Source organism: Paramormyrops kingsleyae, chromosome 24, assembly GCF_048594095.1.
Source record: "Paramormyrops kingsleyae isolate MSU_618 chromosome 24, PKINGS_0.4, whole genome shotgun sequence".
In the NCBI taxonomy this organism is placed as follows: Eukaryota; Metazoa; Chordata; class Actinopteri; order Osteoglossiformes; family Mormyridae; genus Paramormyrops; species Paramormyrops kingsleyae.
The window spans coordinates 21,938,781-21,961,002 of NC_132820.1; the positions used below are offsets into that span (position 1 = coordinate 21,938,781).

Consider the following 22,222-nt stretch of genomic DNA (forward strand, 5'->3'; position numbering starts at 1 on the left):
GCAGGGAGATGGCAGGATGATGACAGTGTGCAGGCAGCAGGGAGATGGCAGGATGAGGACAGTGTGCAGGCAGCAGGGAGATGGCAGGATGAGGACAGTGTGCAGGCAGCAGGGAGATGGCAGGATGAGGACAGTGAGCAGGCAGCAGGGAGATGGCAGGATGAGGACAGTGTGCAGGCAGCAGGGAGATGGCAGGATCAGGACAGTGTGCAGGCAGCAGGGAGATGGCAGGATGAGGACAGTGTGCAGGCAGCAGGGAGATGGCAGGATGAGGACAGTGTGCAGGCAGCAGGGAGATGGCAGGATGAGGACAGTGAGCAGGCAGCAGGGAGATGGCAGGATGAGGACAGTGAGCAGGCAGCAGGGAGATGGCAGGATGAGGACAGTGAGCAGGCAGCAGGGAGATGGCAGGATGAGGACAGTGAGCAGGCAGCAGGGAGATGGCAGGATAAGGACAGCGCACAGGACCAAGTGGTGAGTTAGAAATTAGGCTGTACTTTACTACCATTATCTACTGTATCATCAAGGCAGATATTAGCCTAATAGACAAATATTCATTTCTGAAGGCTGTTGGAGCTGGGGGGACTGAGAGGGCAGGAATAACACCAGACTGCTGGACCAGACCAGGCTGTTTGTAAATGTATAGGCTTATTACTTTTACTAGTATACTACTTCTAGGATAATTCCTGAGAGTTAGCAAAACCAAATTCTTTTGGATAGGGATAAGGATAATGAGATCTTCTGTATTGATTCTCATTTTGTCGCATGTCCAGACCATGACCGTGTGTTGCATACATGTTAGTAAACACCCCTAGCGCATCTTGCACTCTTAACATTGATCCTGGTGGCGACTATTCGTATTGACGCGGTAGCGGACCATAATGGTCATAGAAGTGTTATGAAGGCAGTACCCCCCAATTATGGAGGGGTAATTCGCACTCTGGATACAAATACAACACTAGCCATGTAAACGTATTAATTGGGGAATTCATTTATAAAGGCTTCGTGTGACCGAAAAAGATGCCAAACATTCATAGGCATATTTGCAAGAGGGTTTTGGGATTTATAAAGAAAAACGTATGCTGAAAACAACTCGCACGTTTTGTGAACGAGGCTGAAAGGAATGCAGTTTCGACAGAATCCTGTAGAGGGCACTGTGTATGCTAAATTGAAGGCTCCAGGAATGTTGTCGGCATTTCATTTCATTTCATGGTCACACGGCCATTGGCTCTGAAATTAAACTGTTCTTTTAAATAGAATTGCCACTGCCACTGAGCATCTCCTCTACAAGCAAACACTGGGGTGCCACCAAGACCAGCAGGCTGCTGGTGGCTCTGGGATGCAACCACTACTGAGGCCAGATGAGGGAGCCACTAATGATGGCTTGAAGACATATCAGTGTCAGAATGACATGACATGGCTTGTTTGTTGAACCTTGGCCGGGAATTTGAGAGCACACAGATCCAAGGATGGGGCACATATATGAAACAGAGGTACACCTGTGCAGATTTTGCCTAGGGGCACTGAAATGACCCAAACATGAAGCTCAGCTTTCCAGGTGCTGAGGGGAAATAGTTTCAGAAAACTTTTATTCTAGGGACAAACTTCTGTGGAGGCAGGACGAGTCACCAGCTTCTCACTTCAGTTATTTACACGCAATGTTCATCTATCAAAGGTAAGACACGTTGTTTGAGATAAATGTAGAACTACAGGATAAATTTACAGTTATACCGCCAGGTGTTTTCATAACAGCTTGCTTATAGTAACATTATCACTAGCAACCATTTCACTCGTTTGACGAGAGAGAACTGACAGACTTTTGTCTCTCATACGTTGTAGTGGAAAATTACCACCAAGCATGATGTCTGATGGTTACTAAGGAAGTTAGGCTGCAAAATAAGGTTGCTATGCTCGAAGAAACAGATGCAAGAGACTGGGGAGGGGTTTTAGACCTTACCCATGTTAAGCTAGACAAGAGATGAATTTTTATTCTATATATGGTAAATATAAGATGCTTGTGCTAGACGAAAAGCTTGTCCTGAGCATAGAATGTGCAAAAGCAGACATGGGTCTTCCGGTTGTGGTTGCAGAGAAAGGTCATTTGTCTGTCAGTATAAAATGAAAGCAACTGCGTTTGCTATTTGGAGAACTTCTCAGAACTGTCTGTGGAGAGTCTCCCCGAGCTCGCATAGAAAGATATCTCAATAAATGAAACCAAGCTAAACCATTGGACTCATCTGTTACTTCCTACCTCCAAATTTCCATAACAGACTTGGGGGCTCGTCCGGGATTCGGTTGCACGGGGACCGCCAGGACCTTCAGAAGGACGCGAGTCCTAGAAGGACGACGAGGTACCCGTCTGGAGTCGAGGACAGAGAATTTTAGCCTGACCCATCGCAGTTCCTGAGGCCTGCGGTCCCCCGTCACTCCGACCGGACTAAAAGGTAGGACAAATTTTGTGGAATAGAAAATTTGTTGCGGTATCTTTCTGAAGGTAAAGGCCTCACGTTCGACTGGGAGAGTCGTAAAATAACCAAGTTCGACTGGGAGAGTCGTAAAATAACCAGGTTCGACTGGGAGAGTCGTAAAATAACCAAGTTTCGACTGGGAGAGTCGTAAAATAACCAAGTTCGACTGGGAGAGTCGTAAAATATCCAGGTTCGACTGGGAGAGTCGTAAAATATCCAGGTTCGACTGGGAGAGTCGTAAAATATCCAGGTTCGACTGGGAGAGTCGTAAAATAACCAAGTTTCGACTGGGAGAGTCGTAAAATATCCAGGTTCGACTGAGAGAGTCGTAAAATATCTGTATCACGTCCAGCGAGATGTGAAATGTGTTTTGTCTGCAGACTAGATAAAATAAGATTGTATGAATGTAACGTGCACGGTATGAATGTGTAAGGTTTGTGGTTTGGATGAGTGTGCCGAGTGTGAAATTAGAAACCTGACAAGTCAAGAATATCAAATAAATGTGCTCATAAGTATAAAAAAAAAATTATTAAGCAGAAATTAAGGTGTAAAAGGTTCTGCAAACATATAGTTTAACGGAGAGGCTGAGACAAAGACCTCAGTGTACTGTAGATTATCCCCACGACTGTTTTGTCCCTATTATCAGAACTGCACCCCGAATTGAGGTTTATGTTACTGGGATGTGCATTTGGGATACATAAATTATACAAATATAATTGTTTTGTGATAAGTCTTTTGTAAAAGTCTGCATTGTTGCAATGAAGAACTTGCTTTGCAAAATAACACAGGCATAGAAGTTTTCTACTGTGTGACGATTTTAATATATATATATATATATATATATATTCTTTCCCTGCAAAGAAAACAAGTTTACCTTTTCTCTTTTTCTTTATGCAAAGAAGACTGGCTTGTCTAACATATTCTGTGCATGTTTGTTAAGTAACCTATCTTAAAAAAAAAAAAAAAAAAAAAAAAAAAAAAAAAAAAAAAATCAGTACTGAAAGTCTGGTGCGACAAAATGGGAAATAGCAGTAGCAAGTCAAATTGGACTCCTGATCCGGCTTATGATCCGGAAGGTGAAACAGCATTTGAAAGGGAAATGCGAAAACGTGATAAGGGAAATAAGGGCTTACTACGGGGTAAAACATGTAGGGAAGCAGTAGAGGAAAGAACTGGAAAGGACTTTTCGGAGATGTGTGAAATGTGGGCGAAAAGGACAGGTGGCAAGTGGCCAAGAGATGGGTCTTTCGACCCTGCGAAAATAAGGATGGTAAGAAGAAAGATAAAGAAGCGAGAAGGCTGTTGTGGATGTTGTAGAAGTAGTGAAGGTGAAGAGGAATGTTTGGAAATGTGGGAAAATGTGGCAAGACAGATCGAAATAGAGGCTGAGAGACGCAAGAATGAGGGAATCATAAAAAAAATAGGCGAGGAAACAGCAAAGGCAGTCCAAGCACAACAAAGTCTGAATATGTTGTTAAAAGAGAAAGAAGATAGAGGCAAAGGCAGTGCGTCTGTCGTGCGAAAAAATGAAAGCGGAAGACAGCTGCATCTACCCACCCCTCCCTTCAGCGCCGCCAGCTCCCCCTGCTCAGGAAATCCTGCCACCACCAGCGAGACAGGATCCGCCCCCTGCATACTCGCCAGCGCAAGCCACAAGAGCTGCAGATTCGGCAGAAGATGAAGAAGATACTCCTCCTCGAAGGAGTGAGCGTATTCAACAACGCATGCAACAGCCTCCGACTGAAGAGCAAAGGGCACCTGTTGGAGTGCCAAGACAGTTCCCCTTGGTGGAAATGCCAAACCCCAGAGACGACGGGATGGTACAGGTGCAGAGGAACTGGGATCTAAGTGAACTGAAGGAGGTGGTGAACAGTCTGCCAGACCCAAACCAAGTGGGAGGGGCCCGTTTCTGGGATGAAGTCCTTGCATTGGATGGGATTTACCAACCCAGTGGAAGGGAATGGGAACAAGTTCTCCGGAGGAAGCTGAAAGGTGACTGGGCCGCAGTGAACGCTGATTTTGGAGGAAATGCCATGAATACTCGGGCTAATCCATTCACTGCAGACATGGCAGCACTGGGAACCAGAATTAAGGAAAAATATAAGAAGACTCCAGACTGGAACAAAATCCAAAAGGAAAAACAAGGATCTGGAGAAACCGTCTCCCAGTGGGAAGCACGTTTGGATGGGCTAATGAAAGACCACTCTGGGATCGACAATGACGAAGCAAGGAGGAACGCCATGAAGACGCTCTTTGTGGCGGGCCTCCGACCCAAGGTCCAGCAGATGGTGAAAACCACATGCCTGGGATGGAGTCAGGCGGAGTGGCAAGAACTAAGACGTCACGCTATACATGCAGAAGAGGTAACCCAGGACCAGAAAGAGAGGCAGGCCTCGACTCTGCAATCGGCCCAGCTCCAGTTAGCCCAAGCCCAGCTCCAATACCACCGGGGTGGACCTAACAACAGAAGGGGCCGAACCCCGAGAGAAAGAGGCGGCTTTAGCAGTCGAGACCGGAGACAGTTCCACCGCACCCAACCCCGGGGTGATGACCAAGAGGGATGTTTCCTCTGTGGAAAACAAGATCATTGGAAAAAGGATTGTCCCCAGAATAATGGTCAACAGTGGCCGCCTCCACAGAGGGGAGGAAGAGGAGGAAGCCGTCAGGGGCCCCCACCCCAGTGGGGTACAGATGGCCCACAATGAAGAGGCGAGGGGACTGAGGGACCAGGAAACGGCCAGTTCCTGTCCCTCACAGAGACATCAAGGGAGGACCCCACGATAACCCTCGAGATTGACAATCATGCTGTTGTCTTCCTAGTGGACACAGGAGCTACCAAGTCCACAGTGAAAGACACAGACCTCCCTGGAGTCCCTAAGTCTGGAAATCATGTGACAGTTGTGGGGTCCTCTGGCCTACCCCACACCTTGTTAGAGACTGTTCCGTTATCCATTGCCACAAGGTCCGGTCCTGTCCATCTCGCCTTCCTGTTGAATAACCACTGTCCAGTTAACCTTTTGGGCAGAGACCTACTATGTAAACTGCAATGCAAAATTGATTTGGACGAGAGGGGAGTCCACCTGACCTCTCCCCCACTTGGATTGTATGTCTCCCAAGAAAGTAAGCCATGCTACGCCGCATGGGTCCTCACTGATAACACCATTGGTTGAGAAAAGGTGTCACACTCACTTGAACAACCCCCATCCTCCATTGCACGGCTCTCTATAGTTCACACTGCGACCATGAGATAAGGGAATGGATGATGTTTTTCCTGGAAGAACAGAAACCCCCTGAGACCGTGTTAATGAAGTTTCTGTATGTAAGCGCGTCCATGGCCGGCATGTCTGTCCAGCTCAACCAAGATCAAAGTACATGGATCTTCGATCATCATATGCCCCATGTGTCACTGGGAAAAACTGACGCCCACCAATGGAAAGACCTAGGCCCATGGATCAAAGACTGCGAAGACAGACAAGACTGGATTCCAGTCGAGGATGGCCGAAGTATCACTACTGATGGAACCATTCAAAGACATACCATCTCCCTCACAGTAGATGTCAGGAGAGAAGCGTTCCTCTCTGAAGAACATCGCCAGACCACGAACCTACCAGCCCCACCAACTGAACCTGAGTGGCTGTCTGAGATACCAGGAACCCTATGGGCAAGTGGCAAGAATGACTTTGGGAGAATCTGCACCGCGGCACCACTGCAAGTCCAGCCAAAGTCCAACCACAGACCAGTAAAAGCTCAGTACCCACTCTCACCTGAGGCAGAGAAGGGTATCACCATGGTGCACCAAGAACTGGTACAAAAGGGGGCTCTGAAGGAAATTCCCTACTCCCCCGTTAATTCCCCGATCCTGCCTGTGAGGAAGGCAGATGGATCCTGCCGGTTTGTACAGGACCTGAGGGGGGTGAATGACGCCATACATCCCCGTGCACCTATTGTTCCTAATCCAGTAACTATCCTATCATCCATACCACCTCAGGCTCAGTGGTTTTCTGTTATTGATCTAGCAAATGCATTTTTCTCTGTCCCTGTTCACCCAGACTCACAGTACTGGTTTGCGCACACCTTTAGAGGCAAGCGTTATACGTGGACAGTGATGCCCCAGGGGTACACTGAGTCACCCAGCGTTTATGCTCAAGAATTAGGAAAGAACTTAGAGGGGTTCAAGCCCCCGGGCGGGAGCACCCTAATTCAATATGTAGATGACCTGCTGTTGTGTTCCACCACTAGGCAGAGTTGTGAGCAAGATACCAAAGCGCTGTTGCTGTTTCTAGCCCAAAATGGCCATAAAGCCTCAAAGGCAAAACTGCAGTTAGTCAAACAAGAGGTTCAATATCTCGGACATGTCCTCAATCACCTAGGCAGACGCCTAGGTCTAAAACGGGTAGAAGGGATTCGCAAGGCCCCCATCCCAGATACTAAAAGGCAATCGATGAAATGGATGGGAATGGTCGGCTACTGCCGTCCCTGGATCCAGGATTTTGCCGAAAGATCCCAACCTTTACTAGACCTTATGCATGGGGGACAAGGACTTAGACCTAATGACAGACTGGACTGGACGACTAAGGCTGAGACGGCGTTCTCTGACCTTAAACAAGCGCTATGCGATGCGCCCGCTTTAGGAGTACCAAATTTTTCCAAGCCATTTCAATTGTATGTGGATGAACGGCATGGTTTCATGACCGCCGTCCTTGGCCAGATTCATGGTGACAGGTTGCGCCCCATTGCGTATTATTCTAAACGTCTGGACACGGTGGCCAGCTCTCTGCCAGCCTGCCTCAGAGCTGTGGCAGCCACTGCGGAGGCAGTCCTCATGTCTGCAGATTTAGTCCAAATGCATCCCCTTGTGGTGCACACCTCGCATGCTGTGCATGCCCTAATAACGCAGGCTAAAACATCTCACCTTACCACTGCACGTCTGATTCACTACCAAAACATCCTGCTTACTCTCTCCAATGTGACCCTCCAAAGGTGTTCCACAATAAACCCGGCCACACTTCTTCCCACTGAAATGGAAGGTTCCCCTCATGACTGTGTTGAGGTTGCTCAATCCCTCGCTAAGCCTAGATCAGACCTGGGTGAAGACCCATTGCCAAATTCTGAGTTCATTTTTGTGGATGGGTGCTCCCTTAGGCTCCCTGATGGGAGCCCTTCTACCTCTAACGCTGTGGTTGTGTCAGAGGGCCAATTGCTGTCTGGAGGTAAGTTACCGTCCACCTGGACAGCACAGGCTGCAGAGCTGTTCGCCCTAGCCCAGGCCTGCCGCCAGTTCGCAGGTGAGGATGTCACGATATTCACAGATTCCAGGTATGCATTCGGGGTATGCCATGACCATGGAGCCCTCTGGAAACAGAGGGGCTTCCTCACCAGCACAGGTAAACCAATACAGCACCATGAGTTAGTCCGAGACCTCCTTTCTGCCATCCAACTGCCTCACTCCATTGCTGTGGTTAAGTGTAAGGCTCACATGGGGTGCTCTGACCCGGTCAGCATTGGTAACTCCTGGGCCGATTGGTGGGCTAAGAGGGCAGCCTTACACACTGATGCCCCAGTGGCGCTCATGCCTTCACGGGTATTACATGACACTCACACCCTCCTTGATGTCCAGTCGGGTGTGACAGAGGGGAAGAACACATAGTGGAATGGGGTTAGCCCCATTTGAGGTGCTCACCGGGAGACCAGTGCCGCTCCCATACCCGGGAGGCACGCTCACGTTAGAAACTGTTGATGGCGATTTACTACCCTATGTGTCTAGTTTACAGATTTCCTTGAAGAGGATCCATAGCCAGATCAGGGCTGCTCAGGTCGGACCGGAGCCAAATCAGCCAGAGACCATAGGACCAGGAGAGTGGATCCTGATCAAGGACCTGCGCCGGAAGCATTGGCATCAACCGAGGTGGCGGGGACCATACCAAGTCCTTCTCTCTACACCTAACGCCGTGAAGGTCGACGGTATCTCCTCCTGGGTCCATCAGTCGCACTGCAAGAGATCTTTAGTCCTCCTGAAAGACTATGATTTGGAGACGTAGATTGGGGTATTGGGCCCCAGCTATAAGCATTATTATTGGTTTTGTAATTTTGTGTTCTATCATTGCTTATGTAGGGTATATGTATGATCATGTGAATCTAAAGGAAAGCAGAGATGATAAAAAGGGTGTAGGAACAAAAACGTATCATATGCCTCAACTGAATTCGTATTGGCAATTTGCAAATTTCTCGGTGATGCAACAAAACATTTCTGGCCATTGTTTGGTATGCACTTTGATTCCTCACTCAGTGGAACAGCCGTTTCCCCTACGGACGGCTCCGGGTACTGTGTCAGGCGTGGTGGCACTGATATTTGCGCCTACCCAGAACATCACGCGCCCAGGTAAATCAGGAAAACTAGACATGACAGTATCGCCTGGGGTTAATCGGTTTGTCCTGTGCGCCAATTTCACGAGAGGATGGACAAAGTCCTCTGTGCCACTACCCTCAGTGCTCGCCTCACAGTGTAAAAATATAATTTCACGTCATGTCCCCAATAGCGGGATGCCGTTTGATAGCTTCCAGGGGGAAGATTCCCGAATTAACATGTCACTTTTCTATAATCAGGATATAACTAACCACTCCGCGTTGAATGTTACCCAATTCCGGCTGGATATCACTCTTCACCAGCGCGTAAACCCTTGGATATATGCCGCACTCCCAGGAGGTAGGGTGTGGCCAAATTGGCTGACCACAAAGGGTCAAGATTGGTATTGGGAGTGTGGGAGCTCCATCTACCTATGGTTACCATCTAATTGGGTAGGTGTTTGTGGTCTTGTGCAATTACAAGCTGCAGTCCATATGGTGTTCACAGGAAACACTGGCCCCCTCCATGTCCGGACGAAGCGTTTTCTTAAGGCCATAGATAATAATGACTTTCCCCCACCTGAGCATCAGCTCTATACAAAGCTTCAAAAGTTTGGAATGAGCCTGTTTCCCCAGTACGGCATGACACAGGTTTGGAACCAATTGGAGACCACTCATTACCAATTGGCCAAGTTCGTTAATGCCTCCATTATTGCATTCACTGCAGTGAAAGAGGAACTCACGGCTGTCCGTTTAATGACCACCCAAAATAGATTAGCCCTAGACATACTGCTAGCCAAGGAAGGAGGAGTTTGCGCTATGGTTGGGGACCATTGCTGCACGTACATTCCCCCAAATGACGAGGACAACGGAAATTTGTCACAGGCCATCGCCAAAATGCATGAGGTCGCCCATGCGCTGTACAGTCAGGAGTCTCATGATAATGGCATATGGCCATGGCCCCTGAATGTGTTCCAGGCATGGTTTGGGAAGTGGACCTTGATTATCCTCTCTGCTCTCCCTATTGTTTTATTGCTTGTCTGTGTGTGCTTATTTGTTCCATGCTGTATACCATGTTGTTCTACTATGGCTCAATTTCATCCTCGGGCGTCACATCATCAGATGGTACAGCTTATGCAGGATGTTCCACCACAGAGGAAGAAGCAGCAGACAGCACGTTCTGCTGCCTCTCTTTCCCAGCTGGAATGGACTGCTCCTGGGAACCCTTACTCCTCGGACGAGGACGACGTCAGTGTGTGATACAAGAATGATTTTGTATCAAAGGGGGGAATGTAGTGGAAAATTACCACCAAGCATGATGTCTGATGGTTACTAAGGAAGTTAGGCTGCAAAATAAGGTTGCTATGCTCGAAGAAACAGATGCAAGAGACTGGGGAGGGGTTTTAGACCTTACCCATGTTAAGCTAGACAAGAGATGAATTTTTATTCTATATATGGTAAATATAAGATGCTTGTGCTAGACGAAAAGCTTGTCCTGAGCATAGAATGTGCAAAAGCAGACATGGGTCTTCCGGTTGTGGTTGCAGAGAAAGGTCATTTGTCTGTCAGTATAAAATGAAAGCAACTGCGTTTGCTATTTGGAGAACTTCTCAGAACTGTCTGTGGAGAGTCTCCCCGAGCTCGCATAGAAAGATATCTCAATAAATGAAACCAAGCTAAACCATTGGACTCATCTGTTACTTCCTACCTCCAAATTTCCATAACAACGTTCCCTGTAATTATGCGCTAAATAATGAATTGTCATGACCGTTATTTGATAATGTGTGTGGTTTTTATGTTGTTGTATGATAAAATCTTGTCGGCACGGTATTGACAGTAATTTTGTGTCACCAATTAGCTAGCATCGCTCACTTGGTAAGAGGCTGAAGCTAGGTTTGCCGCATAGCCTATGTGTCCATGGCTTGTATAGTTTTTTGTCATAACGTTAAAAAATTTTGTCAGTCCGTTTCTGACAAACTTGTGTTGATCAGTGACCTGAGCATCGCTCACATGGTAGACTATTATCTGTCTGAACAATTATAAATTGCACTGACCAGAAAAGCTTGAGTGTTGATAGCATCACAGGCAGAACCATAAATGATTTTTGGTAACATTTTTTTTGTTTTAGTCATTTTTAAACACATTGACAATGCATTATAATGCATTCATAAAGCATTATGAACATGGCTATATTTCTAAAAGGGCATAACAAATTGCCATGTTTATTATGCACTATGACTGCCTTATGAAGCTCTCATCTATAATGCACTATAGATACCTTTGTAATACGGTACAAAGCTGTATTATTCCGAGCATCATAATGCATTATGAAGGTATCTATAGTGCATTCCAGATGAGACCTTCATAAATCATTCATAATGCATAATACACATGGGTATAATGTGTTATGCCTTTTGATAAATAATTATAGCCATGTTTCTAATACTTTATGGATTCATTATTATTAGTTATGAATGTGTTTATAAATTGCTAAAGCAATGGCCTTAAGTAGTGTTACCTGATTTTTGTTTACAAATGTAACATTTTTTGCTGAGGGGCTCTCTAACCCCAAAATGGCCTTAGATGAATTTGCAGAGACAGAATTCTTCCAGAAGGAGCGGGAGGCTGCCAAGAAACGGGTGGAGAAGAGGGTGGAGAAAAAGAGGAAAAGGCCAGACTCACGACAAGCAGGCCGCCTTTGCAGATTCTGCCGCATGGAACCTGAAACAGGGACCAAACAGCTAGCCTGCACATCCACACCGGCTTCCCTGGAGTGGCAGGGAAATGCACTTACTGCCCATCTAAAGTGTACTCTGTATACCGAGGAGATGGACCGGAATGAGTTTCAGGCATCTCCTTTGTTTAAGGCAGAGTGATAAAGATGGGTAAACTTAATCATTTTAATTTAGTCATTTTAATGTAATATTTGAATGCAGGCCTTAAATGATCCATATTATTTCAATAAGGCCTCCCTTTAGGGGTATAGTCCATGCTTTTACGTTTGTGTAAAACAAACCAAACAAAGGATGCGGCCGCATGACCCCGCGGCGCCGAACAAAGAAGCACTGTGGGACATACGGCGGCGTCCGAAACAGAATGAGGAAACGAGCACATCGCCCGCCACTGCCCAGAGTCCCGCTCGCAAACGTCCAGTCTAAACTAGGTGACCTAAGAGCGAGGTTGGAGTTCCAGCACGATGCAAGAAACTGCAATACATCATGTTTCACGGAAACGTGGCTGACCCCCCTGGTACTGGATCTAGTGGTGACTCCGTCGGACTCTTTCTCTCTTTTTCCTGTTTCATAACTGCTTGCTGTTGGTCATTTAGTACTTGCTCTTTGTCCATGAAACTATCATACTATGTCATAAATAAAAAGGATATTTAATTGAAATATTACACGCTGATTTTTTTCCTGGTTAAATAAAATCGATACAGCAGATTCTTTTCTACACACACGACTGCTTTTTTTGTATTTTAATTATGCCATCTAACACGACAGGTTCTCTGTCATAAGAATATTCCAATATGTTGGTTGAGATTATTTAAGCGGTACATCAACAATCCTTGTGGGGGAAATTAATGATAATTAAACTTTGACAAACAAGGGCATAGCTGAAAAATCAGTACACTGCTAGTGAGTTACTGGCAATATAGCATAGAAATTTACTAGTCAGCTGTGCTAAGAATCAGCTAAACTGAAATGGAAGGCTTGTAGTATAAGGGGAAAGGTGAAGGAGAATCTTTTATGTGTTTTAAGTTGATTAAGCAGGGAGGAGCACTTCTCTTTCTCACATAGTAAAGGTTCATTCTCTCTTCAAATGATTGCTTGCAAATTTAAGGATCTAGGAAATTAACTTAAATAATATAATATTATAATATAAATATTATATATATATATACACTCACCTAAAGGATTATTAGGAACACCATACTAATACGGTGTTTGACCCCCTTTCGCCTTCAGAACTGCCTTAATTCTACGTGGCATTGATTCAACAAGGTGCTGAAAGCATTCTTTAGAAATGTTGGCCCATATTGATAGGATAGCATCTTGCAGTTGATGGAGATTTGTGGGATGCACATCCAGGGCACGAAGCTCCCGTTCCACCACATCCCAAAGATGCTCTATTGGGTTGAGATCTGGTGACTGTGGGGGCCATTTAAGTACAGTGAACTCATTGTCATGTTCAAGAAACCAATTTGAAATGATTCGAGCTTTGTGACATGGTGCATTATCCTGCTGGAAGTAGCCATCAGAGGATGGGTACATGGTGGTCATAAAGGGATGGACAAATTGTAGCCTCTTTTCCTATTTGTAGTGGAGATGAATGGTACCCGGTGGGGTCTTCTGCTGTTGTAGCCCATCCACCTCAAGGTTGTGCGTGTTGTGGCTTCACAAATGCTTTGCTGCATACCTCAGTTGTAACGAGTGGTTATTTCAGTCAAAGTTGCTCTTCTATCAGCTTGAATCAGTCGTCCCATTCTCCTCTGACCTCTAGCATCAACAAGGCATTTTCGCCCACAGGACTGCCGCATACTGGATGTTTTTCCCTTTGCACACCATTCTTTGTAAACCCTAGAAATGGTTGTGCGTGAAAATCCCAGTAACTGAGCAGATTGTGAAATACTCAGACCGGCCCGTCTGGCACCAACAACCATGCCACGCTCAAAATTGCTTAAATCACCTTTCTTTCCCATTCTGACATTCAGTTTGGAGTTCAGGAGATTGTCTTGACCAGGACCACACCCCTAGCAATCATGGCGTTAAATGCAAAACATAACAGTTCATTTCTTATATTTAATCAGTGCAGTATGGTTATTCAGTGCAGTCGGTATAGTCAATGCAGTATTCAATGCAATTTGTATATTTTGTAATATTTTATTACTCTTTTTATACCTCACATTGACTTGAATTGCATTTTCAGTTTCGTTGTCCAAGTGACAATGACAATAAACATTATCTTTATCTTTGTTAGGTGGCTACGTTTACATGCCTTAATGCAATTAAGATGTTTTCATGTAAACAGATTAATTGGGGAACTCATTTATAAATCTGATTGAAAAAGATGGTAAGCATTCATACAAACATTTATAGGAATCCTATAAATACATGATACAATCCTATCATTCTTATACTATGGTATCTTATATCATATAATCTTATCTTAACCTTATGGTAAGTTATCCTGTCTTAGTCTTAACTTATATGCTATTTTATGTTATACAATCTTAACTTGACCTATCTTAACCTTATTGTTGAGCTTTCTGCCTCCATATGTATGAACCAAATGTTCTCTTCATTCATTTGTGTAAATCAATAAACTGATTAATATTGTAAACTGGTGTTTTATTTTACGTCTTTTCAGTATTTACATTTTCGTTTTAAAGCATACATTTTGACACACGTCTACACACGTCTGCTGTCATGAAAAACTTACAGAAAGAGAGAAGAAATCACTCCACACGCAGCATACATCGTGTCACACATTATACATGCGCAGAAAAGAAAAAGTAGACCCTTTTTGTCAACATCGTGGAAAAAACTTAATAATCAGAAATAATACAAACATATGAGATGAGAACACATAATCCAACACCCCCACTTGTTCTCATCATATGAAAACACCTGTTAGTGGTATTATACATCTCTATTCACTTCCAAAAAGAAAACATTTGAACTTCAACATTCTTACTTTTGATACAGGTTTGGTCAACATGTCAGCAACCATCTCTTCTGATGAACAATACTCAATACCTATTTTTCTTTCATTTACTGCATCGCGAATGAAATGGTATTTAACGTCAATGTGCTTTGATCGCTTTCTGTTCACAGGATTTTTTGTTAGTACAATTGCTCCCTGATTGTCACCATACATTTTAGTACAGGTGTACACCTTGTTATCCATACCACTCAGCAACTGACTTAGATATATGCTTTCTTGGGTAGCATTTGCTAGACCTATATACAGTATTCGGCCTCACATGTGGACAATGCAACGACTGGTTGCTTCTTTGACTTCCAGGAAATTACCGGACCTTGTTCTGTCAGGCTAAAACAATATCCTGAAGTACTACGTCTGTCATTGAGGGATGATGCCCAATCAGAGTCACTGAAAGCTATTAGACTCAGATCACAATTTGTTTTCTGAAAACACAACTCGTAATCACTTGTGCCCTTTAGATACCTTAGCACGTGTTTGGCAGTCACAAAATCCCGTGCTTTTGGACTTGATAGGGTTTGTGATAGTTTGCTTACTATCCAACTAATATCTGGCCTGGTACATGTCATGGCATAGATAAGACTGCCCACTATCTCTCGATATTCTCTGGGATTTTGGACCTCCATGCTGCTATCTTGATCATTCTCACCACTCTCTACCTTTAACTCGCATGGAGTAGTCCTAGGCTTGCAGTCTGACATTGCAAAACGTTCTAGCATTTTCATCACATATCCCTTTTGGCTCATTTTGATTTTTCCATTTGTTTGTTCAAATCCAATACCTAAGAAATGTGAAATCCTCCCTAGATCTTTCATATTGAATTTATTTTTCATGCTATTTTTGAATCTGTTAAGTCCTTTGTTACTGCTTGCTGCAATGATTAGGTCATCTACCCAAATGATGACTATGATAATGTCTTCTCCGGCTTGCTTCCTATATATACAGTGATCTGACAAATTTCTCTCAAAACCATTTTGTCCAAGGTGATCATTTAGTAGCTCATACCAGTTCCAACCAGATTGTTTCAAACCGTACAGGGATTTTTTCAGTTTATACACCAACTTTTCCCCTGTCACAGAAGTTGATTCGAAACCCTCAGGTTGCTCCAAGTAAATGTCTTCATCTATAGGTGCATGTAAGTATGCCGTCTTGACATCCATTTGATGAACTATAAGGTCATTCTGGACAGCTATTTGCATTAATGCTCGCACTGACGTCAGATCTGCTGTAGGTCTATACCTTCAGTCTGGCTATAGCCCTTTGCCACATATCTTGCTTTTAAGAGCTTTCCCATCCCACCATTTTCTTTAATGGTGTAGACCCATTTTCCTCCAACGATCTTCCTATTCTCAGGTAATGTAGGCTAGTTAATTCGAAAGTGTCATTTTCTTTGAGTGAATCCATCTCTTCCCGCATTGCACGCTTCCACTCAGGTGCATCAGGTGACATCAAAGCCTCTCTATACGCCTGGGGAACACCAAATACTGCCCTGTAACAATAATCAATGTTCACATATGTTACATCACTCTTGTTTTGATCTGATACGTAATCCTCTAAATATTTTGGGGGTCTCTTTTCTCTCTGTGATAACCGTTGTTTTTGGTTTGGGATGATTTCTGCATCTGTTTTGTTTCCATTCTCATCTGAGACTTCCTCCCTCATCACCTCATTATCCTCTTGATCATCTTTGATCTCATCATCTGTACTGCCCTCACCATGTGACTCGTCAACCTTCTCCCCACCAGCACTGTTGTCTCTACCGGCAACTATTTCTAGATCATCCTCATCTGTTTGTGTTGTTTGTTCACTACGTTCTTTCTTAGTGAATTTTACCAATCTGTGCTTGGTCACTTTTCTTGTCTGACGGTTATAGACCAAATATGCAGGGCTATTTTTACTGTACCCCACAAAGACTCCTTTATCACACCTAGGATCTAATTTCTTCTGGTCATGCCTGTATGTGTAACAGTCTGAGCCAAATATCCACATTTTTGAGAGGTCTGGCCTCTTTCCGGTGAGCATGAAGTAAGGTGTGTTTTGCGTTCTTTCATTATAGCAACGATTTCTAATATGGGCAGTCGTTTGAACAGCATATGGCCATAACACCTTTGGTAACTCTTTCTCTAACAGTAGGCATCTTGCCATCTCAAAAATGGTCCTCCACTGCCTCTCTGCTGTGCCATTTTGATGCGGAGAGTACGGGCATGATGTCTCATGTCTAACCCCTTTTCTTCTCAAAAGGGATTGGAACGCATTACTAGTGTATTCTGTGCCATTATCAGACCTTATACATTTTACCTTGCACTGTCTGCAAAAAACTTTTCAGTGGCTAATGTTGAGTCACTCTTATTTTTGAGAAAGTACACTGATATGGCACCTGAATAATCATCTGTGAATGATATGGCATATTTGTACCCTTCTGAAGCAGTTGGTTCAATGGGACCCGCCAAGTCAGTGTGCACCAGTTCGAGGGGGGCATTAGCTTTTGCATCTGCTTTTCTACTCCTACAGTTTGTGAACTTCCCTTTTATGCATATGTTACAATTTACTTTAGTTTTATCATTTATCTGCATACCCTCGACTAGTTTAGGTAATTTCAACAAGTCATCAAAGTTACAGTGCCCCATGATTTTATGCCATGTCTTAACATCACATGCTAAGTTTACTTTATCTCTGGCACACATATCATTTGCAAATTCATAATCACATTGATCTGGTTCATTTACCGTTTTCAAGTAGAATAGTCTCTCGTGCTCTTTGATTGGAAACACAGTACCGTCTTCACCTATGAGTTCGTTTTGGCCCTTTTGGAAGATCACTCTTGCTCCATCTTCGGTGGCAGCTTGAACGGAGATGATGCTCTGTGGATATGACGGTATGAAGAGGGCTCTCCTTAAAATGGTCTTGACCGTTTTTCCTTCCCCGTCTTGTAAGAACACCTCTGCTTCTCCGCGCTTTAAGGCTACGTTATTCATTCTCGTTCCATCCGCCAATTCCATGTAATGCAATGCAGGGTTGAAAGATTCATCGAACCGCGTGAATCTTGCTTTCTCTGTAATGATGTGAGATGTTGCTCCGCAGTCCACCATTAGTCCTCTTCCTTTAATGCTTTCGGGAAGTAAACGTTGGCTTACTTTAAAAACGAAAGTTTGCTCGTTGTCGTCTTTCTTTTCGGCTGTCTGTTTGGCATCATCTCTTTGTCTGTTGCCTTTTCTCCTGCACGTTTCGTCGCTGTGCGTTGAGCTTCGATGGTAGTTACACCACTTCGATGATGCTTTCTGGCGGCACTCTCTGGCTATGTGACCTCGATTACCACAACCATAGCATGTCACGGTCGATGCTTCTGCTTTCATCACGTTGTCCGATTTTGTCTTGGGATCAAACTTTTCTGTCTCCTCGTAACTTCGTAGTCGACTCTTGAATTGTACGAACGTCAATTCTTCGCTGCTTTGTGTGATGTGGATGGCAAAGGGTTTGTATGATTCTGGCAAGCCCTTCAAAATCATAGCTATTATCAGTCCATCACTTAACATTTCTTTAGCATTTCTGAGAGACGTTATCGCTCTTTCGGCTCGGATAATATAGTCTGTAACGCTTTCTTCTGGTTCCTTCTTCAGAGAAGTTAGCTCTGTATATAAGGCAATGATTCTCGGCTTACCCTGGCTGGCGTAGTGATTTCTTAGGATTTTTAATGCTTTCCTTCCGTCATCGGTTGCTTCTCTCATCACTAACGACAGGCTTTTGTCATCGAGGAACTGAATTAGCGCTGCGTAGCATTCTTCATTCTTCTCTCGGTCGACATTGTCGTCAGCGGATAGTATTGTTTCCTTTAGGCCAAGCATTCTCATGTGGCCTAAAAATTTTACTTCCCATAGTTCGTACTTCTGTTCGTCGCCATCAAAAACCAGCCTCTGCCATGCTCCTGCACTTCTCCTGGGCCCATAACCTGTTGAGCTTTCTGCCTCCATATGTATGAACCAAATGTTCTCTTAATTCATTTGTGTAAATCAATAAACTGATTAATATTGTAAACTGGTGTTTTATTTTACGTCTTTTCAGTATTTACATTTTCGTTTTAAAGCATACATTTTGACACACGTCTACACACGTCTGCTGTCATGAAAAACTTACAGAAAGAGAGAAGAAATCACTCCACACGCAGCATACATCGTGTCACACATTATACATGCGCAGAAAAGAAAAAGTAGACCCTTTTTGTCAACATCGTGGAAAAAACTTAATAATCAGAAATAATACAAACATATGAGATGAGAACACATAATCCAACACTTATCCAATATAATCTTAACTTATCCTATGTTACCTTATGCTACAGAACTTGATCTTAACCTTAACATATCCTATCTTAATACTGATAGCCCATCTCCACAGCCAACTCCTGAACCCCAGGGATGGCACTTAGCTGCTCCAGTGCATCAATAGGAAAGATGAAGACAGCATGTTCCCCTAATTTCCTGTTTCTGATGGAACGCCATCCGACCTCACCGTGGCGAAATGAATGGCTGATATTATAGGTACGGTAATAGATACAATTAGACAGTTGTATTGTCTGGCGTTGTCATAGCTGCAACACTAAAATAATATAACTAACCAGAGTGCACATGCACATGCATTGGTACTATGTCTCCGCGATGCTTCAAAATCCATCGGCAAACATCTCTGTGATGCAGAAACATCGCTACCGAACATTTGATTCCATATTCCCCCGATGTCTGCGCCATGTATTTCAACAGTGATGCGATGTTAATTTGATCACTCTGCAGCCTTTAGCCCGCTGTTATTTTCCGTTATTAGGTTATTATACTGTACAGGGCAGCTCAGGCCGGGGGAGCAGGCGCTGATGCAGCCCGGTGCCGCACCCACCACACGTCGGAACTGCTCGCGATCCCGGCCGGCGACCCCCCAGGCAGAGATCTAGACACGCTCGATTCAGTCCCACCCTTATTATAATTACTTTTATATCCTCCTGAGACCCAAGGAAAAAAGTGTCCTTCAATTGTAGGTTATGTGTCTTTGGAGGAAATAAGACATCTTACAATTTAGATTTTTTCTAATTTATTTTTATTTTTAATTTCACAGCATGTCCTCTTTAGTGCACAACAGGAATAAATACGTTTCCTAACATCAGTGAAAAAATAAATGCAAAAATACAATGTCCACTACAATGGACATAAATGAATGGGTCGGGTCTCAGGAGGATATGCAGTAATTGGTAACTAGTCATTTTCAGTAACTTGCACGAGACTGCCAGTTGGCTGAATCCGAAATAGTTGTAGTGCTACAAGGCTGGATTGTTACAGGGACTGTGTTAAATGCAAATGCTGTTCTGATTGCGTTAAAATCAAACGTTTTTGCTCAGATTTCATGAATTTGGTGGTGTGCTCTTTATACCATGCCAAGTTTTCCTAAAAGCAGATATTTTTTTTAAAGGTGAAATAGAGCAGCGCATTGAATTGTAATGCCTGTATCTTGAAACGTAGCGTGTTGCCAGACTCTCCGATGCACAGCTCTATGGTCCATACAGAGGAGATGAGGAACATGCAGTTTGCAAAGTCACCAAATTACCTTTTGTTAAGTGGCTACGTTTACATGCCTTAATGCAATTAAGATGTTTTCATGTAAACAGATTAATCAGGGTGCTCATCTATAAATGTGACTGAAAAATATGAGAAGCATTCATACACACATTTATAGGAAGATTTTGGGATTTATGAAGAAAACGTTTTGTGAAAAAAAACGCACATATCCCTGGGGAAACCAGACCACCTTATAATTAGAGGAAAAATATGTCCATTGCTTAAAATTATCATACAGACCCAGTGAACTCAAAAACAGGTGTTTTGTAAAAATAAATGAGATTGAAGGAGATGCTGTTTCGACAGAATCCTGTAGAGGGCACTGTGTATGCTAAATCGAAGGCTCCAGGAATGTATTCGGCAGTTATAATAATAAACAATAATAATTAAAATATTTGTGTACACACGGCATTTGGCTCTGAAATTACACAGTTCTTTAAAACAAAATTGTTTAAAAAAAGTTTTATGAACAAGTCAAATATGAATTATAAAATACAATTTTCCAGTTAAAATACTTATTTTAAATACATGCCTCAGAAATTCCGACACTGAAGAGGGAAGTATGATGAATAAGTATCATTGGTTCTAACTGAAGCCAAAGGCGAGGAGTACAGCAATTTCACCCAAGAAATAAAAATATCCTCAAAGCCAAACCGCTTCAGAACATAAAACAAATAGTTCCATTCAACATGATCAAAGGCTTTCTCAGCATCTAAAGATAGGAGTACCTCTGGGCACTCAGACGAAGATGATGTGTAAAGGATATTAAATACACGCCTAATATTAAAAAAACAACTGTCTATTTTTAATGAAACCAGTTTGATCAGATGACACAATGGAGGGTAATACAGATTCAAGACGGAGAGCCAACACCTTAGCCAGTATCTTAACATCAACATTAAGGAGACTAATTGGACGGTAAGAGGAGCAAGCGAGGGGATCCTTGCCCTTCTTCAGAAGTAAGGATATTGATGCCTGACGTAGAGTTGGAGGCAGGCATTGGGACTTTAAGCTGTCATCAAATACATCCTTGAGTAAAGGGTTTCATTTTGCTGCAGACTTTTTATAAAACTCTGTAGGAAAGCCGCCCGGGCCTGGACATTTCCCACTCTGCATGCATGTGATAGCTTTATGAATTTCATGTAAGGAAATAGGATTCTCTTACATTCTCATCCACGGTGGGTATATTCAGGTCTTCAAAGAACCTATCCATTAAACTCAGATCAAAAGAGTGTTTAATACAAATTAAAATAGAAATCACTAAACTGCTTATTAATATCTAAGGGATCTGATAATAGTCCTGTGTCAGAATCAATCTGGGCAATTACTTGAGTACTAGATGTCTGTTTTAAACTATAAGCCAGAGCCCTGCTTGGTTTCTCCCCATACTCATAAAACATGTGTCTGGTTTTTAACAGAGCCCGTTCCGCCTGTCCAGTTGAGAGCAGATCAAATTCAGCCTGATACATCATCCGCCGTTTATATAGCTCTGGAGATGGACCAGTGGCATAGGCTTTGTCTACTCTAGAGATGAATTCCAAAAGTTATGTTTGCCTAGCTACCTGTGTTTTATGAACAGAGGCATTGTAGGAGATAATTTGGCCCCTCAGGTAAGCCTTGAGCGTCTCCCAAAGTAAGGAAGGGGAGGTCTCTTCATTTACATTAGTTTCTAAAAACATATCTATACCAGCATTTACGAAGGCAATAAATGATTCATCTGACAAAAGAAGTGAAGTGAGCCTCCATCTGAATCTGCTAGGTCTATGATAGGGGAAGGTCAGGACCAGTGTTACAGGTGCATGATCTGATATTACTATACTGTTATAAACACATTCTTTTACCAATGGGAGTAGATATGTATGTATGTATGTATAAAGAAATAATCTATACGTGAATAATAAAAAGAGTATTCCCTCTTTGTAGGATAAAGAAATCTCCATGGGTCAGACACCTTGCAAGATTGTAAAAAAGTCTCTATGCATTCAGCTGTTTCTGAAGCACCAATTGGGCGATTGGAGGATCTATCCAATACTGGGTTAATTACACAGTTACAGTCACCAGCTAAAATAAGCTGATGAGTGTCCAGGTATGGTA

General features: G+C 43.5%; 1 long non-coding RNA gene across 1 annotated transcript; it reads left to right on the forward strand.

Moving 5' to 3' along the window:
• Positions 1-603: 603 nt before the first annotated feature.
• On the forward strand, positions 604-10,491 carry LOC140582264 (uncharacterized). The gene is made up of 2 exons (XR_011985191.1): positions 604-2,444; positions 8,233-10,491. It is a non-coding gene; the product is annotated as an uncharacterized lncRNA (long non-coding RNA).
• Positions 10,492-22,222: the final 11,731 nt, after the last annotated feature.